Source organism: Falco naumanni, chromosome 2 (genome assembly GCF_017639655.2).
Source record: "Falco naumanni isolate bFalNau1 chromosome 2, bFalNau1.pat, whole genome shotgun sequence".
NCBI lineage: Eukaryota > Metazoa > Chordata > Aves > Falconiformes > Falconidae > Falco > Falco naumanni.
Window position 1 is genome coordinate 22,875,717 of NC_054055.1, and position 16,910 is coordinate 22,892,626.

Genomic DNA, 16,910 nt, shown 5'->3' on the forward strand with positions numbered 1-16,910 from the left:
CTTACACTCAGCCAGTTGCAATGATCAGGAGCATTCCACAATTACGTTTTGTTTAAAATAGCTTCCAGGCTGCAGACAGACATAACTGCAACTTGTAAAAGCAGCATATCAACAAATAACACACTGTACAATAACCTAAATTGTCTTGCCAGGTAGCCTAGACGTATAAATGGAAATACATGAAAATGATACTAAATGAAGAGAAATTAAAATAGCATTACTTTGAGAGACCATTCAGAGAATTTACTGAGGTCTCACCAAAACCAGTTGTAAGATTTGTATGAACCTGCATGGAACAAGGATTTGGGCCTCCAGATTTGCTTCAGACAAGGATGTGGGGCAAGGCACATGCTAAAAACATTCTGCAGAGTTTGGTGGAGTTTCACGTTGGCCTGGATGGGCCGAATTGCTAAATAGATTTCATCTTACAGGCATGGGAAGTACTGTGTGAAACTAGTATGCTTAGATTATGGTTCAGAAAATTTTCTTAAGTTAAATCTTTGGGGACAATAAGAGTAATAGTGGAGGTTTGTTTGAAGGCATACAGTGCACTGTCTTCGTCTCTTGTAGAGGAATGAAGCTGGGTTAATTATCATTGATAATTACAAGATGGTAAAAGTCCTTGTTGTAGCTTGATAGCTTGGAGAGTGCTGCAACAGTCTCTGACATTAATCTTTTTATTGATATTGAAGGTAGGTTTTAATCATCTCTATATTACATCTCCAATGATATTTGATAAGTTCTGGGTGATCATCTCAACCAAAACCCATTGCAATTAAAACGAAGAAACAGCCTGACAGAACAGAAAGTCTTTTTATACTGTTCTTGGTTTTCTCTACCCAAATCATCATACCCATGATGATCAATGTAATCAAGGAAGGAAAAAAAAAAAAAAAAGTGGCTTGCACTGGCTAGAATAACAAGGAGTTTGGAAATATAGTTTTTTATTTGTTTTACTTCCAAATTTTGTGCTTCCTAAGTCGTGTCTTTCCAAACAAAGCCTGGCAATTGGGAATATTTGTGCTGAAAGCAATAATCTTAATTTCTGGTTTTCCTTAAAAATAGTTTATGCCTGTTAATCTGCAGGAGCGGTCTGCAAACTAGGACCATGCGCGGCAATCAGTTAGCTGAGGGGAATGTGCTCGAGCTTGTCTAGACAACAATTAACATGATGAGGCATGTTTGCAGAGCACAGGGGGGTGGGAGACGGATGGCGCCAAGGATGGCGCCAAGGAAAGGTAACACCTTGCTGTTAATTGCTGGTAGTTAACCACCAATCAGGGATTGCCTGGTATGCAAGGCTTAGCTTCAAGAACCAATCTGTTTAAAACGCGCAGCTTCTGAAAGTCTATAAAACCTCGTGCTTCTGTACAATAAATTGACATTTGCTTGCATCAAGCTGCGTCCCGTCTCTTCATTCGCCGCAAATTGGTGACCCCGACGTGATGCGTTTAAGGATCTAACGTGAAGGGCTCTCGAATCGCCTATCTGAGCGACATGCAGCGAATCCCACAGAACTTTGAATGATCTGCTGAAAGGAAGCAGGAGCCGGCAGAAATCCCTCCGGAGTTGAGAGGTGAGCTGTGGGAAATCCGTAATGGGGAATCAGGCTTCGTCCCCAGAAAGAGACGTATATGGACTCATGAAGGGCCTTCTAGTCAGATCAGGGAGTCCGTGCCTCAGTCTCCTCAAATGGTGACCCCTATGGTGGTGTTCCGAAGCCTGGGAAGAATAAGGACGGAAAAAAGACAGCTCGTGGAAGAGGGCTGCGTTCCGGAGGAGACGGCTTGGCTGAACTTGCTGTCTGGACCAGGCGGACAACCTAAACCCCGAGGATAACACCTGTATTCATCGAGACAGGTGAGCAGCCAAGAAACTTCAGAGACTTTGAAAGAATGAGAGTGTATACATACAGCAGCCAATTGTATGATGCTGCCGCGGAGGGGAACTCCGTGTCGGGAATGCATTTAGCATCTTGGTGGCAAATTCTGACTACTCTTTGCCAAGTGTGGACTAATTCTACTAATGGTGCTAAACCAGAGGAAGCTGTAAATTCCACCGACAGCGCGACTCTTCTCAAGACACCGTCAGCGATGGAGATTCCGTCCACACCTCCTCTGCCCCCAAAGCTTCTGTCACTGATTGCAGCGACCCTCACAACACAGGACCAAGCACGGGAACAGGACAACTCGGACAATGATTTTATTGACACTGATAAACCTTTTGATCCAGGTCCTATAGATCTGGAAAAGGAGCTAGACCTTTCCCCCTCCCCCTTGTCTCTCCTGATGCATTGATTGTATTTCTGGGGAGGGTGAAAGGGAGTCTGAGGGATTGGTGGCAGGAATGCAAGTGGGAAACACTTCAGTGATGGGTTTTGGGAGTCGCTATGGCATGTTCAGTATTTTGTCAGACAAATCAACCTCGAGAGTGGCAGCCTGTGCAATACGAGGCTGTTAAAGGGTTAAGCAAAGCAGTGCGGGAAGGGAGGATTCATAGCACATTTGCTATGTCCCTTCTTGAAGTGATGGCAGAGCCTTATACACTCACACTGCATGATTGGAAGTCATTGCTTTGTATGGTACTAACTGATACAGTATATGATGTGGTTATCTGATTTTTGTGAGCTATGTGTAGTGGCCTTGATTGAAAACCTTAATTGGGGAATTGCTGTTAACTATGAGCAGTTGGCTGGAGAAAATTAATTGTGCCGATTCTGTGACTCAGGCAAGGTATCCCAGGGACAACTGTTTGCAAATGAATGAGATGGCTATTAAGGCAGTCAGGATGCGGGAGTCTTGCCACAGTCTTGCAGGGTCCTAGAGAGTCACTAACTTTAATACTAACTTGATTGATTGGCTTCAGAATATTTTGCAACAAGTCGAGCAGGAGGAAGCTCAAGGGTTGCTTTTAAAACAACTAGCTGTGATAATGTCAATGAAAATTGTAAACAGGCAACTTTCACAATCGCAACCCCAACATGTGTCAAATGATTGTAACGCAGAACTCACAGCAGACTGTAATTCTCAGGCTGAGTTCTGGAATGCAGCATAACAGATTTTTGCTTCTCTAATCTCTTCTGTAAGAATAGTACACGCTTTTAACTTGCTTAGTAAATTAGGCTGCTGGCTTGCTAAACAAAGTAATACTACAAATAATATTTTTTTTTTCTGGCTTATTAACAGATGTTGATTCTGCCCATCATATGTTGCTACAGAACCGAGGTGCTATTGATTTTTATTATTAGCACAGGGACACAAGTGTGAAGACTTTGATAGGATGTGTTACATGAATCTGAGTGACCACTGTGAATTAATTTACAAAAGTATACAAAACTCAAAAGCCTTAAAACAAAGATCTGCAACAGAGCCAGGGGTGGGATGCCTTTGGTCTCTTCTCACGGCTGGGAAACTTTGGGCCATGACTCAAAAATATTACAGGATTTATTATAATTATCTTTAACCACCTTATTGATGTTTGCCTTATGTCTCCCATGCTTTTTTTTCTGTATCCAGTGTTTAGTTGATTGTAACATAAAGCAGGTCATGGTCACCCAGCTACATACACCCTTTGCCTCCTTGCAACTAACAAGCAAAAAAGGGGAGGATAGAGAATGTCTGAAGAGATATACAGGAGAGGAAAATGGGGAATGGCTGACCTAACAAGAGATGAGAGAACAGCTAGGTGTTGTGAAGGAGAGGAGGAAAGATAAACATGGTTATCTAGTGTTTAATAGGTGTCTGCATGCTTGTAAAGATATATAGCTATGTAACTGCATGAATGATTTCTGCCCTGAGCCTGGTGGAGCATACAGCTGTGGTTTGCATCCGGGCTCAGAGATGTAAATAGGGGCTTCTCTGTTATGGTAAAAGTTTTTCTCTTTGCATAAAAAAGAGCGGGAATGAAGGGAATGACCCCAGAGGTATGTTCAGAGAAGGCATGCTATGTTTCGAACTTTTTGACTGAACCAGTTCTTGTTTGGTGTGCTCTTCCACCTATGTATAATGTTAATCCAAAAGAAGATGATATTGTTTACACTTTGAATGTCGATAATTGTCTTTCTGTAGATGCTAATGTAGTAGGAGGCTATGATGGGAACGTGTAGCAGCGGTTCTTCTCTTATCCAGAGTAACAGCAGGGAAAGCATTAAAGAGTTAAATCACCTTGTTTGGTAGGCAATTAAGAATGCGAGTCAAAATTGCCACTGCTTTTTGTTGTTGGTTCAAGGACATGGCTGTGAGGAATTTTATGGTATGTGCTGAATGGATTTTAGGCGCCCCATTGCAGCAACATGTTATCAAAATCTGAGAAAATTTCAGCCTTTTTGGCATTCATTCACTCAATTGGCAGTATTGTTTGTTTGCTATTACCTTGGTTGCTGTCATGTTTGCAAGGGCCCTGCAGAACATGGCAAACATGGTACTAGCTGTTCAAAAACAAAAAGGGGAAATTGTAAAATTGTACGGAACAGAGACAGTGGGTTATTTTGACACTGATAATGTCTCAGTTGCTTTTTTATTTGTTGTATTACTTATACCTTGATTTTACTCGTTCGGTTTCAAAGGTTCTTTTTGTGCAACAGGAAGGGGGAGATGCAGGAGCGGTCTGCAAACTAGGACCATGCGCGGCAATCAGTTAGCTGAGGGGAATTTGTTCGAGCTTGTCTAGACAACAATTAACATGATGAGGCATGTTTGCAGAGCACAGGGGGGTGGGAGACGGATGGCGCCAAGGAAAGGTAACACCTTGCTGTTAATTGCTGGTAGTTAACCACCAATCAGGGATTGCCTAGTATGCAAGGCTTAGCTTCAAGAACCAATTAGTTTAAAACGCGCAGCTTCTGAAAGTCTATAAAACCTCGTGCTTCTGTACAATAAACGGACATTTGCTTGCATCAAGCTGCGTCCCGTCTCTTCATTCGCCGCATTAATCGTCTGATGGCCTTTTTAAAGAAGTTCGGTTTTTAACCATAGCATTCTATTAGCCCATGTATAAAGACTAATGGAATTAGAATAATGTAAATAACTTACATTTTCTTCAGAGTGTCCTGTAGTCACAGAATCACAGAATGGTCAGGGTTGGAAGGGACCTCTAGAGATCATCTAGTCCAACCTTTTGCTAAAGCAGGGTCACCTACAGCAGGTTGCACAGTCATGTCCAAGCTGTTTTTGAATGTCTCCAGATAAGAAGACTCTACAGTCTCTCTGTGCAGCCTGTGCCAGTGTTCTTGTCACCCTCAAAGTAAAGAACTTTCTCCTCATATTCAGATGGAACACCTTGTGTTGCAGTTTGTACCCATTGCCTCTTATCCTGTGTCTGGGCACTACTGAGAAGAGCCTGGCTGCGTCCTCTTGACACTCACCCTTAAGATATTTACAGACATTGATAAGATCCCCTCTGTCTTCCTAAGTCTAACCAGGCCCAGCTCTCTCAGCCTTTCCTCACAAGGGATATGTTCCAGTCCACTCACCATCTTCATAGCCCTTTTCTGGACCCTCTCCAGTAGTTCCCTGTCTCTCTTGAACTGGGGAGCCCAGAACTGGACACAACACTCCAGATACAGCCTCACCAGGGCAAAGTAGTATTTTGCTGGAGGAAGTGAAGCAATTTATGACTGGCAGGACTTTCAATTTATAAGCCAGGATCACTCAGACATATGGAGAGAATAAACTGAAATGTTTGTTTATCTACAAGATTTTCATAGGAAATATAAGTAGAGTACAAATTTAGGTTTATGCAAAGCTAAATTATCCATTTAGAAAATACACCAACTGTCAATGCAAGAATATACTTTAACATGTGCTAAGTGAATTCAGCATATTGCTGCTTAAAACATACTGCTCCCCAAGGTGTCTGGAATTGAGAAAAACATAGGATTTGCCACAATTGTATCTTTATCAGTTGTACCTGCAACAAAAGGCAGCTCATGTGCAAAGCACAGCAGTAACTAACCTTTGCCTGGAGGACATGAAGTGGTCCAACCTTGTGATTCATGTAAGGTCTGACCTCAATTATGGCTTTAACTGATGACAATATTTATCTATTGCTTATATCAAAATATCAAGTAACAGAATTTTTTTAGCCACTTCATTATTTTCATAAATAATGGCAGCACCATTTATACATTTCCCCTTTAGATTACTTCAGGGCTTTAACTTCTATATTTTGAAAGTAGGAAATAATGGGCATAAAATTCTCACTTCTTTAAAAGGTAAGTCTTTTAGCTTCTTCCAAAACCAAGTTTCAAGTATCCAAACCAAACATGCAATTGGTGTGTTAAGGTTGAGGACAACATAATATCTTCCTGCAAACACTTTAACATGCATGTATTTACACTGCCATGCTAATGCTTTCCATTACTGTTTAGGTTCAGTGGTACCAACAGTGAAGGAACACTATTACATGCATGTCCTTTTACATCCCTACAACACTGTAAGTAATGAAATTAGAAATGTTTCTTGGTATTTCTGTTACTAAACATAATCAATAAAATCACATAGGCAGCTTTAATACAGACATTTTCCCTATTTTGAATACTTCATTGTGGAAATACAATGTTTCTTTCTTTCACTTTGTTTCCAGCTTTTTTTTTTTTTTTTCTTTAATCCAACAAGGTTGTATTCTTTCCTAAATCTCCAAATATTTAAGCTGAAAACAAAGAGATTTTTTTATATGGAAACTTACCAGCATCTGTCTAGCTGGGTTGATTTTCAGAGGGACTGGCATTTGTAGGTACAGTGGTTTGTCTTTCTTGAGCTGTGAAGCAGCAGCAGGCAGCCATCCTCGGCGCTAAAAGGGTAATAGGAAGAGGTGAGGATCTGGGGTTTGATTCCAGATGAGGGAGAGGAGCATCCTGTAATAAAGAAGGAACTTTCTGCTCTGCCCATCCCACCTGCCTCCAGCCTAGCACTGGCACTGGTTCTCAGCTTCAGTTACAGTGTTTCTGGGATGCTTCTCAATGCTTACCTCTACATTAGTAAATTAAATAGGGCCAGGACTCTGGGCGGAGCACTGCCCTGGGACTGTCTGTGCTGATTAATAACTAGCATTGTCTCAGGCATGGTTTGGGCCAGGCATCAGACCATCATGGACAACACCCATTTAGGGTTCAGGGAGCAGTACACAGGCCAGGGACTCTTCTGCAGGCACTCTGGATGAAGCCACTCTGTTTTGAATGGAAAGGTGTCTAGTGATATCATGCCATGCCCTACTGCTTGTCTCTTGGGCCAGTCAATGAACTCTGTGCATCTTTCCAAAGTGCAAAAGGCTGGTGTTTACAACAAATTTAGTCTTTTTTTATTTTAGTTGGAGAGGTTTAGGGAGCACTCACACAATCAACCATCTGTGGATGAGAGGGGATGGTAGTGCCTGGTGTGGGAGCTGTCGTAAACAGCAATAACCCAGTTGCCATGCTGATAGCACTCTTTCCAGCAGAATGAGACAACCCCAAAAAAAGAATATCTTTGTGTAGCCTACATTCCAAGGTGACCTGCGTATACCTGAGGATTTTAGAGCTCTCAGAAACCAATCCATAAATGGAGTACTCAAAGAGAAAGGAAGCCAGGCTTTTTTACCACATAAACATCTAACTTCAATCCTGTGACCACTGTAACATTTATGTTAAAGAGAGAATTGAGCAGTTTGCATTGACTGTTATTCAAAGATTGTCCTTAATGGAGATTGTCCTTAAATTGCATCCTGTTAAACAGGCCAAGTACTTGGGATTCTTACCAAACATATATTTGTTAATAATTTGTTAAAAGTGTTACTTTCTATGGCTATTTATGGATATTGACATGCGTGTCTAATGAGAAGCGACAAGGTACAAATCTACATTATTATTATAATTATTGTTATTCACTCTGTAACCTGTTCAAGCTAGTAACGTGCAAGCATATCTTAATGACTGACATTGCAGCATCCCCAGACCAGATGCTTTTGAACATTGATGTAAATCTGCAATGTCTCTACTCACCTAGATGGAACTAGATCTGTATGCACTGAAGAATACTTCCTTTTACTCTTTATTTTCACGGTGTCTCTTGTCCATGATGGGTTTGCTTTTCAGTAACATCTTCAGTAACATGAGGAGGAAAACGAAGAATTGAATATGTTTTTCATCATATAATTTTCTTTGCCTGTGTATTTTACCTTGTGACTGCAAAGACACAGATAATTAAAGGACCCATATGATGTGCATGTGTGCAGGTATAAGCATGGGGAAACAGCAGGTGTAAGGTAGGGAACATTTCTGGTTGCCAGAAAAATGAATGATGAGTCCAAAAGTCACACTAACAATGTCAGGCAAAGTTAGATTGGTAAAAATATCCCATAAAACTTTATTTCCATTAAAACTTATTGTAAGCATAATTGAAGACATTTAACAATCTAGTATAGCGAACATCCAGTCTCCTAAAAATAATTTGTTCTGCAGATAATTACCACTTGGCTGAACCATTGTTTATGGCTATTAAATAGTTATTCAAGTGTAGAGCTTTGGATACATAAATGTTCTGTGCCTCCTTAGGAAGGAGACCAGGTTAAACACTAAATATGCACAATATAATTTTCAATTCACTTACCATATTCTGGAGTGGTAATAATCACCAAGAAAAATGGTTAACTTTTTGCTTTCATTGCAATCTTTGTTATGCAAAGGAAAACTAATATAATAGTAGGTTTCCCTTCTTAACTTTATGACTGACACTTACCTTTTTCCCAGGGATAACAGGTGACACATAAAACAATAAAAGCTGTGTCCCAGCTAATCAAAAGAATTGAAAGAAGAGCTATCAATGAAATAAAGTACTGATTCTTTCTTTGATAGTCATGTTTGTCCCTCAACTCTCCTTCATTGTTACTTTTGGGCTTATTAGATTTATTTTTTCTAAAATGCTTTATCTCCAGTTAGCAAACAGGTAGCATCTCTCAAAGATTAAGGTACTATTTCTTGGTAACAACATATTGTTCTCAGCCAGCCCAGACTGTTGATGGGCTTCTTATTCTTCAGTGCTACCATTCAGGTGTGACCCTTCTTTACCCTAGAACCTGACATCTAGTGAATCTGAAGGGGGATTCAGCTTACATATTATTTGTTTTGGGTTTTATTATGACAAAACAGTAGGTACTATTTTGCCAACCTGTTCATATTTAAGACTCACTGTCAGGCACAGAAATCTTTGTAACACAGGCAAGCCTGAGAGTTTATATCTACAGGAATTGTGTTCCTGCACTTGAATTTTAATTTAGTAACCTCCAGGGAAAAGTGTGGTTTTGATCACTTTGGAGGAACAAGGAAGACAAATCATCACAAATCTGTACGCATACATATAAAGGGTAGTTGATGTGGCTATTTAATAACTTATGGCTTCCTCTTTTTTATGCATCCAGACACTGAAATGAGTACACATCCTTTAACGTAGGAGTGGTGTGTCTAGTCAGTCCATCAATATTGTCTTATGCAGACATTATTGAGCTACGTTATGAAGTGATCCTTATGCCTTAAGATCTCATTCTTACTAAAGACATCCTGTACAATAACTACAATTAAAATCACAAGGTCATAGAGTTCTACATTTGTTACAACCTAAGTGTCACCATAAATGTTTTTCGTTAGATTTAGAATAGAACTATAAAATCTGTGGAAACTAAAGAAACTCACAAAAATGGAAATGCAAACATTAGAACAAATTGGCATGTCTTGTCTTAGAAAGTCATGTAATTAGCTGTACTTCTCAGCTTCAGGCTAGCCATACTTTATTTACATTGCAACACAGTGGTTTAGTGTTTTGAAAGGCAGAGTTAAAAGTTGCATCATTTATTTTCTTGTCTTTCTCCAAATCAGTCAATACTGTGTTATGTTTGAAACCATTCAATATCCAGTGCACCATATTTATCTTATCTTACCATAGAGGTTTAAATGTTTTCTTATTCTTACCCATAGCTGACACTGAGCATTTTTGACAAAATGAAAGCAATTCTATTGATTAGAACAGTTTTGTCCAAAATAGCAAGTACTTTTGAAATAAATTTCTGTGCTACATCTGAGAATAAATACCACAGCAACAATCAGAGAACAATAACATGTATCTTCCTCCCTTTTCAAATCAAAATCTTCTCTTCAAAATCAAACAAACGTGCTGTTGAACACAATGGAAGTTCTGATTTGAAAAAAGAAGGAAAGGAACATGAGGTCTGGAGTAAAGAATTTATTTTAAGGTGATAACAGTCAAGTAGAAGACATTGCACAGAATTTGTAACTAGGGTCTTTCACATATGGATTGCATGTGGAGGAAAGCAGGAGTGAATGTGCAATACCCTGGCCAAAGTGTCTGCCACCAGCACTAAACATGGCTGCTGGGACTGAAGTGACCAGCGTAACAGACCAGGAACTTGTCCCTTTGCGGCAGAAGGAATGTCCTCTTCTCCCAGTTGTTCCTGGGGGATGTGGGGACATGTCCTCCTCATCCTCCCCTCTCAGCTCTGCCTGCTTGAGGAATGTGAAAGGAAAAGGAATAGAAAGGAGAAAAGAAAATAGAGGAAGGATGAAAAAGTTCCCTAAATCCATAACCACATTGCACCAATGCTCCTTGTATGTAGATACAAATGAGCACCCTAAAGCAAGCGTATGGAGAAAATTTTTAGCAGTGGCTGAGCAGTCCTATGACCTAGTCTTAAACAGCATTATGTCTTGGGGATAACTGTTGAAATCCACAAAATGACCATCTAGACCTAGGCTAAGGCTGGGTCTTGAACTCTTACCCACAATGATAAGCATCCTGGTCTTCAAGCTGGTAAGCTCAAGTCAGTGTGATGCTTTCTGGGGATGACTACTTATTTAGAACAGAATGGTTTGGATCTGACTTTCAGGAATAATTAATTGTTCAAACCCCTGGTTATAAAAATCCCAGATCTTCAGCTAACCCCTCAATTTTCTGTAAGCAGTAATTATCCACACATACAGAAAGCGCTAATGACTTACCACCTCTCCTTTGATAACGTGCTGCTTTCTCCAACTGTTTCACAACTGCTCCCTTCCCCTCTATTATTTCAGTAACATAAGTTAAAATTAAAGCAGTAGTTTTCAGCTTCCACCTGTCTTGAAGGTTCCAATTTCTATTTCAGTTTTGTACTGAAACATTCATTCATGTTTTCCAGCTATCCTGTGTTTTAATGAAAGCCAGTTATCTCTTCCTATAAGCCTTAGTCTGATGAAAGAAATTATAGAGATCCAAGTGCTAAAGAGTTGCCTGGATGGGCAAAAGGCTATGCTGGCATTAAAAACTTTGGAGTAAGATCAGATTTTTTGAATGAGAATTTAAAGGTCTTATTTCATGTCAGCTTGCCTGGAACTAAATTGGAAGCTGGAAGCTAGATATCCCAAAGAAAATGGCAGGAGGCATCTAATTTGGAAAAGTGGTACCAAGACTCTGCAGCACACTGATACAACATATCTACATCCTACTTGATCCGTGGGATTTGGAATGTAAGGAGAAAAGCATTACAGAAACCCTGACTTTCTCTTCCGTTGCTCACTGCAGAATAATACTAAAAATAGCCATATGTTTTGATATCTGTAATATGAATTGTTCTTGGGGCTAATGTTTTGGAGTTTATTTTTTTTTTCCTTCATGGCTAACACTTACCCAGATTTTGGTAAACCATCTGTCGAATGAAAGAATATTGAGCTCTTTCCAAACCACAGGGACAGTAACCCAGCAGCTAATAACAAGAGATGAAATAATACATACTGAGCAAGGCTTACAGAGTAATTACCAGCTCTTAACAAAGCTAAAGTAGAAGATAATAGCTGACTTATTTAAGATGAAATTATATTATTTTTTTCCAACCAATAAGAACCAGTTTCTGGACAATACCAGTACATATGAATCTGAGCACATTTTGCCCACATTCTCTTAAACATAAATCGTTGCTGACAATGACACTAACAATATAGTAGGAACATCCTCAATCTGCTTAATGGATGAAATTCAGTTTGTGCAGAGAGTTTGAATAGGGCTAGGCAAGAAATATGACCATTGCAATTTTACATAATGAAATAACAAGGGATTCAGAACATAGAGAATGCAGGCTCAAATTCCTCTTGAATCTGATACGTTACTAGTCAAACACTATTTTTGAAATACAGATTTTTGCATTTATACAGTGAGCATGTAGCTGACACAGCAAAGCAAATGCTGTATATGTTACATGTTGCTGTAAATTGCCCCTAAACTTCAGGAGCTGAGCATAAATATGTCCCCAAAAGGAGAAATTACACCATTTTTCTTCCCTGAACTTTGTTTTTTATTTTTGGCATAACTTTTTCATCCTGGATTTAAATAATAGACTGTGCTGAGCACCTCATATAAAACTTTTATCTGCTGAAGCCAAGGCTGTTGAGAGAACTCAACAGAGTAAGGAAACGGGTTGGGGGCTGGTTCACTTTACCTGGCCAGGTCGGGGGTACAGGGGGGAGTTATTTCTGCTACTAATCTCTTGGGGAGGTGAGGACACATGTCTGTGTAGCAGATCAGACCTTCTCAGGGAGCTAGAATGCACGTCAGGCTGGGGGAATATTCACAGGTTTGGAGAAATGGGCTTCTTCTGAAAACAGTATTAATGTAATTTCGTTTAAATATTGTTGTTAAGCAGCACTGAATAAAAAATGCTTTCTTAACTCAAATTTATAATTTCTTTCTTATCTCAGTCATATACGGTGTGTAATATATGTTTTTTAAATCTCTTTTGTTTCTAGAAAGAAAATATTACCTTAGACTGTTTTCTGTATAGATGCTTTTTAAGATACACTGAAAGTTTCAGAAGCCTTGCTTTCTTTCCTTTTTCATTGTAATTTGGGGTTTTTTCATTGAAATTCATATTAGCAAATAGTAATATTGTTGCGGTTTCATTTGTATTACAGAAATTATATGGACAATCAAACTGAGATGCAAAAAAAGAGCTTTGAAATAAATGCATCTGGATACATTGTCAAATATTTTTCCAATGCTGTAAAAACTGGAGATTTCTGAAACAAGATGTTCAGATGTTAATGACCTAATACAATCAAAAAATCAAAACCACCAGTTTCATTATGATGGAGATTCGTATACTATATGGAGCTCCGGAAACTGGAAAACATCCATTCACACACTTGCGGAATAACGGATGTGAAACCTTGGTTGAGTCTACAGAAGATCATTTCCTGCATAGCTTACTATAGCAATATTTCCCTGCACAAGCTCAGCTGGCCTCTTTCAAAGTTAAGCCTAGCATGGGCTTAATTCTGAGCCACATTGAATTTGCATCTGATGTATCTTCATGAAGTCAGTGGGCTCATGCCCTTAAATTTAAATGCTGGTACATATTAACTGTTCTGGAAAAGTAGCTGGATTGTTTATGAGTGACCTCTAAAGGGCATTTTCTTGCTGAAAAATATTTCATTTCCAAGACTAATGTCAAAAACTTGCTGTGACATTCAGTCTTCTGAGCTAAAACTATTCTATTCACGAGATCATATGTATTAAAGTTGAAAAAAAATTCTCTATTTCTATAACAGGATTTTCCTTTGAGAAAGATCTTAACCACAGAAAAGTTCATGATCGGAAAATGGCTGAAATTTAAATCTGAATGAGGATACAGGAAGCAGACTGCATGGAAATCTCGGTGTGTAAGTGTTGGCTTACCATCTCGCATGATTTTAAGGACTACAGGATGCATGTGCAACTACAGTCAATAGCTTTTGTCATAACATTTAGTCTTCTGGTACTGAAATGCATGATCTTTTCCCAAATTACTGTTAACCCATCTTGAAATATAAGAATTTGGGTTTCCAGTACTACTTATTTTCTATTTAAAGTTTCTGTCTTTTGACACCTATACCCTTGTAATTTCAGGCTTCTACCTGGTTGGTTTCTAGTATAAATCAATGCAATTTATTTTAAATTATTCTTGACTTTATATACATTTTCTCTCTGACGGTCCATTATACATTTAAAAGAATAGTTTTATCGCCTTTTTTATTCTTTTTTTTCTTTTCTTTCTTTCTTTTCTTTTTTTTTCTTTTTTCTTTTTTTTTTCTTTTTTTTTTTTTAACTGCACAAATCAGGCTATTTTAGTCCTTTAATCAAAAAAGCTCAGTTCCCTTGATAATTCTGACAGTTCTCTCATCCAGTTCTCCCAGTGTGATTTTTATATTTTTTTAACAGAATGACTAAAATTTCACATGATATTCCTAAGGAAGTACCACCACTGTGACATGAGTATTTTTGTATCTCAAATACAAATTCCCCAAATGATGCATACTGCAGTCTTTTTTTCAGTATCGGATGGCTGGTTTATTCTTGTGATTATTAATGTGGGGGTTTTTTTCTCCACAAATTCCACAACTGAATCCTCAATTTATAGCCCTAAGTTTTGGATTTGGATATACATAATGCTTATACTTTGAGCTAATTTATTTTGTTCTATTTCCATAATTCCTATACTTCAAGCTACCCCATTTTTTCCTCAGTTTTATTACTGATATTAGTCTCCATTTCACCCCCACAGAGGTATTATCAGAACATCACCTTTGCATACTTTATTGTTTTTACTATAGACTTTATGAAATTATATGGACCACTCTGCAATTTCATGGCATTATTTCTCATTCTTCATGCACAGCTTAGCACCGCTGACAAGCTGCTGCCACTTTGTTTGCATAAGAGCAAAAATGTCTCATTGAAACATATACAGTAAAATTCTTGCAGCTCCCTTAAGAAAACCTGCCATGAAGACCAGGAATAACACTGAAAAACTGCAAGCTGTGCAGAATTCTTTATGCTCATTTTTCTTGTAAACTGCTTAACATATTGTGGTTTATGTTGTTAAAAGGATATAGTATTATAAACATATGTAGGAAATGCAACATAGTTATATTAATGTTCCTATTGGGAACCTAATTCTTATATTTCCTGCTTAGGATTCCCTGAGACACTCTAGTATATGCTTAATTGTATTCATGTGAGAGTATTCCCAGCGAAATAATTGAAATTACCTTAGGTAGGAAGTTATGCACATGTTGTAAGTCCTTATAAGATCCAAAAATTCTTGGACTTAACTCAGGAATCCATATCCTGATTCAAAGGTGATAGCCAACTCATGTTATAAGGTATTAAACTGAAAACTTCATTTTTTCATTAATCATTTTCATTAAACTTAAAAGTTCATTTGAAAACAAAACTACTTCTTATAACATTCTGACACCTGCACCTTGACTTCATAGCTAATTATAATTGATCTGTAAGTCTGAATTTTCTATTTTCCAGCTTCAGTTTATAATACTTCAGTGAATAAACCATATATGTTCCTTTAATCTTCACAAGTTAGCAGAGGAGGTTGAGAACAAACAAAGAACATGCGTTTAATTTATGTAATCGCAAAACTTGATTCAGATTGTGAAACATCTTTGGTTTTCTGTTCCTAATTGAAAAACATTTAATTCTGTTAGTGCATTGACATATAAAAACATTATCATAAATTAGCAAGTTCTTATGCAGCCTTCAAACTACTGCCTTTTAAAGTATTGTAGCCAAGGTAATGGATGAATAACACACTGCCAGCACTCCAGATGTGGACATGAAACTACTAGGTATGGAAAGCTAAAAAAAAATGTAGATTTTCAAATGGGGTTTTCAAAAGCTGTTGCAAAGTTGTAGAACCTTGATGCCATTGAACTGTCTTGACTGAGAAGAGGGAAAAGAACAGTGACTCTGAAAGAGTTTCCTTTTCATGTGGATTTAGACAAGAGGACAAGCATTGATATCTGGGGCTACAGGGGGACAGCGAGGAGTGGATTTGATGAGATACAGCCAAAGCACATATGCTTAGTTCTTGCTGAGATGCAGCTTAGCAGTCCCCACCCACGATAACAGAATGTGAGTCATTTTTTGTGACCTGCTGTAGAAACAAACAGGACTTTTTAACAGTGGAATTGTCTTTCTTTTCTGTCCCTGCAATGATGGGGACAGACCAGGGCTTTCCACAGTGAGGCCAAAGGCAGTTTTGTCAGGGTAGAAGTGGGCTTATCCTTGTTGCTGCTTACTAGGTGTGTGGGGTGGAGAAAAGATCCCCAGCCCATCAGAAACAGAAGCAAACTGCAAAGATTATTTCTGAAACAACTGAGAGGTGAAACTAGATATACTGTTGGTATCACTTCACTGAGTGAAGAGGCACCTCTTCTCTCCCCATGCTGAAATATCATCCAAGGGGAGACATGTAGGACCTGAGCAAGGACGTGTGTCAGATTGGGAAGATCATAAACTGCCAGTAGTAACGAGAAAGTGTGATGAGTTTCTGCCAAATAATTCCCAGATAGATAAAAATTGCAACAATTTCAATCCTATCTATCACATTTTGTGATTTTTGTGTGTGTCCAAGACAAGGAAGCATGATGCACTCTTGTTAATCAAAACTTTGCTGATATTGGTTATAAAGAAACCTGGCTTGGGAGATTTTGAAGAACCAAATCTAAAAGGAAGATCGAAACCACATAAAAATACTTTCGCTCTCCCAAAATTTACACACTAAAACACATATCTAGGAGGGCGGTCCAGTGTCTTCATGGCTCATTTGAAATATTTGAATCCCAGGAACTACAGAACTCTTACAAATTCACCCTAATTAAAATCTGATTAGAACTGATTCATTGGAAATTAAGCACTTTTAAAAATTATATGGATCTGAGGTTTGGAATTGGCCATTATACGATTTTTGTTCGCTCCTCTGGGTAGAAAATAGCTTCTTTGGCAACTCTTCATCAAGAATGATGAATCATGCCAATGATATTATGATGTAATGACCATCATTATGTACAGGTCTCACCAATTTTTTCCCCATCCCACCCTACCCTGCATCTTGCCTCAGCTCAC